The following is a 3931-nucleotide window of genomic DNA, read 5'->3' as shown; positions in this document are numbered from 1 at the left end:
TGATATTTTCATGTTGTTTACATTGAACACGAAGATGTAACCTCTCTCTGCTTCGAAGATATCGGTTACAGGGCCGGTTTCTCGCACATTGCAGGAACTGTTTTCGCCGTTTAAAAGATTTGTCAGGCATGTATTATTTTGCGGTGTGTCGATAACAAAGTCTTCGTCGCACAGGAATGTGCCATCCAGCTTAGGGTATTTCCGTGTCATATGATATTTCTTATTATTAGTGTTATAGGCTAGGTAGTTTGGGGTAATTATAAAATAAGTGTTATTTATGGGTAATGGAACTAGTCTTGCAAGGGCATAGTCAGGGTGCTTAAATATTGGCACTTTGATGTTAAAAATTATTTTTTGTTCGTAGCTTAGCGTGTTAATTCTTAGGTAGTTGTATATATTTTGTTCATTCTTTATTGTAATATTTTGTTTTTCCAAAATGTTTTTTATTTTGTCTATTTCTTGTTCATTTAGGATGAACTTGGGAATTATATTTAATTTTGCTAATAACATACTTTCCGTTATGTCATTTAAGTGATTGGTAAATAGTTCTACGTTAACCAAACCACAATTGTTTCTAATAAACGGATTTAAGGCTTTGAGCTTGACCTGGGCTTGGGTTAATTTGGCCTTTAGGATAGTGACAGAGTCTCCCAAATTAGTGTCGAGGTGAAATCCGTTAATAGTCAAGTAGAATTGCTCCATGCATTTGTTATAGTCTTGTAAATAAATAACATGACTGATTATTTTATATCTGTCAACTAGTAAAGCTTTACCTAGTTCTAATCTGGCTGTAGGGGTATTATCATTTAAGTGACGGATAGTGATGGCATTAATCGACCCGAAGGTGAATCTGAAATGGTAAATTAAGAGGGCATGGGGTCAATTGTCGTCAGTGTTAGATAAATTATTACTTTTTTCTTTTCTCGGGACAATCTTACGAATTTTAGATTTGTGTAGTTTTTGATTTTTTAAAGTAATCAAAGTACTACCTTTGTCGCGTCTAACTTTGTGTATGGAAAACCTAGGTGTAATTTTGTTCCGTCTGTTTTCTTTCCTAAGGATTAGGGAACCCGAGACCCGAGACACCTTCCAGACGGAAGGGTTATAGGGTCTGTTCTAGTTTCATTTAATTTTAAGGTTCTCTTAGTTACGTCGTTTGAAAGTTTTTCTGCAACGATAGGTTACAATTTTTCTCGGAATTCATTTAACTTTGTCAAGTAGTCGTGTTCACTGTTGAACATAACTGCCTGATTGAATACATGGGTGCGTCCGTTTAAAAGTTCAAAGGGGGTATGTTTAGACGCAGAATGAATTGCGTTATTATATGTAATTAGGACTTCAGACATTATTTTGTCAGGTTCGGTGTTGAGTTTCTGTTGTTTTCTGGCGTCAAGTACTATTCTGTAGATTTCAGTTAGAGTTGAGTGTAGCCGTTCAACGGGAGAGTTACTAGAAGATTGTTGGAAAGACGTAACATGTAGATCAATATTAAATTGAGTACAGAATTTGTTGAACATGTCGCTAGCGAATTCTGCTCCCTGGTCATAGACTAGCTTTTTAGGAATACCAAATTGGGAAATAAAATGTTTTAACGCTTTAACTACGTTAACACAGTTCCTATTAGCTATAGGGTATGCAGATGCAAATTTGGAAAATTTGTCAATAATGGTAGGGTTGTAATTTTTGTTAATCGTATAAATGTCTATATGTAAAATGTCCAATGGTTTTGAGGGTATTTCCGGTATTTGGTACAAAGTCTTTTGGGGTTGTTTGTCGTATTTCAATTTCAATCATATCTCACATTCTCTGATCAACCGAGTAATTTTCTCCTTCATATGAGGGAAGATTTGTTGGCGTTTTAAGTGTAAGTATGTTTCATCGACCCCACGATGATTTAGTCGGTTATAATTTTCTCGATTTCTGTGTTATCAGTTATTTCAGGAAGGAACCTCAAACATCTAATAAGTGTGAATGTACTGCCCGTAGAGAAATAGGTCTGGTAGGTATGTTCCACCATTAGAAATACGTGGTCGGGGGCAAATGCCGCACATGTTTTGTTTGGTTTAAGTGACTGTTTAAGAATGTTAACTATGTCGTCGTATTAAAAGTCGGTTCTACAAAATTCTCTCCTAATTTTATGTTTAAACGGAGTCAATGTGATATAGTTTGTATCTGGGGTTATTTTGAAAAGGAGTTGAATATTAAAATCATTAAGAGGCTTTTCCGATATAGGGCAAACGGTTTGGGAGGTCGGTAGTACTTCGGAATGGTTGATAAAAACCTCTGGTCGGCTGAGGGCATCAGCAATTACATTTTGAGACCCCTTTTTATAGACAACTTCAAAATCGTACTCTTGAAGCTGGAGTCTCCACCGAATTATTTTTGAATTTGGCTGTTTGAAGTTCATTAACCAGGTAAATGGTTTATGATCGGTGACTATAGTAAATCTTTTGCCAAAGAGGTAAGGTCTGAAGTATTGGACCGCCCATATAATGGCCAGCATTTCCTTCTCGATTGTGGAATAGTTCGTTTCCGCAGTTGACAAGGTTCTGTTAACAAAACATACGCGTTTATCACTATTTACGGGACCCTGTGATAAGACAGCTCCTATTGCGAAATTACTTGCGTCCGTGGTCAATGTGAAAGGTTTAGTAAAGTCTGGGTATTAGAAGATTGGGTCATTAGAAATTAGGGTTTTACATGATCCGAAGGTTTCTTTGAACTCGTCATCTATTATGATTGATTTATTGTTGCCTTTTAACTTTTTCGTCATGGGTTGGGTAAGTCTTGCGAAATCCCTAATGAATTTCCTGTAGTAACCTAACAAACCGAGAAAAGACTTAATTGTTTTTTTGCCATGAGGACATGGAAAATTCTTTATGGCTTCGATTTTGTTGGGGTTAGGTTTCACGCCTTCTTGTGAGACGATATGGCCAAGAAATTCCGTCTCCTTCCTGAGGAAATTGGACTTGGTTAGTTGTACTTTAAAGTTAGCAGACCTAAGTCTTCCAAAAATAGTTTTTAAGTGTACAAGGTGTTCTTGTAAAGAAGTTGAGAAGATTATTATATCGTCTAAATAGACTAGGCAGATGGTTCCGATGAGGTTCTCGAAAATATTGTCCATCACCATTTGGAAGGTGGCTGGAGCATTTTTGAGGCCAAACGGCATTCTAACGAACTCGTAATGACCTCCTTCTACTGTAAATGCAGTTTTGGGTATATCATCAGGGTTCATTTTTATCTGGTGAAATCCACTTGCAAGATCAAGTGTAGAAAAGTATCTAGCTTTGCCCAATCTGTCTCAAAATGTCTGCAATGTTGGGTATGGGATACTTGTCAGATATAGTTTTCTCATTGAGTTTTCTATAATCGATAACAAGACGCCATTTTTGTTCTCCTGTAGGAGGGAGTTTTTTAGGGTCTACCCAAACAGGGGCGCTCCATGGAGAATAGCTAGATTTGATGATATCTTGATTTAGCATTGATTCTATTTGCTTTTTAACTTCCTATTTATGGATGTAGGGGTACCTATAGGATTTTGTATGAATGAGGATCTCGTCTGTAGTTTTGATGGCGTGTGTAATTTTGTTGGTGAAGGTAAGTGGCTTGTCTTCCTTGTAGAAGATATCTAAATACTTCTTGCAAAGTGAAAGTAAACCTTGTTTCTCTTCAGGGGATAGGTTTTCGGTATAAAGGGCTCGTAGAGATGTTGCAGAATCTTGGGGTTGTAAGGGATCTAAACTTGTATTGAAAAGTTCGATGCTATCGACTTTGGAGTATGGCGTACCTTCTATCGGGTTTTCGAGGTACAGCAACTGATCTACATCGCTGTAGTTTGTGATAACGAAATTGGCAATATTATCTTGGGAGCTATAAATACCGTCTGATATTATTAAATCATCATTGATTGAAATTGAGTTGGTGTAGAAAT

Source organism: Drosophila yakuba, unplaced genomic scaffold (assembly GCF_016746365.2).
Source record: "Drosophila yakuba strain Tai18E2 unplaced genomic scaffold, Prin_Dyak_Tai18E2_2.1 Segkk2_quiver_pilon_scaf, whole genome shotgun sequence".
Taxonomy (NCBI): Eukaryota; Metazoa; Arthropoda; class Insecta; order Diptera; family Drosophilidae; genus Drosophila; species Drosophila yakuba.
This window is presented reverse-complemented; position numbering follows the sequence as displayed.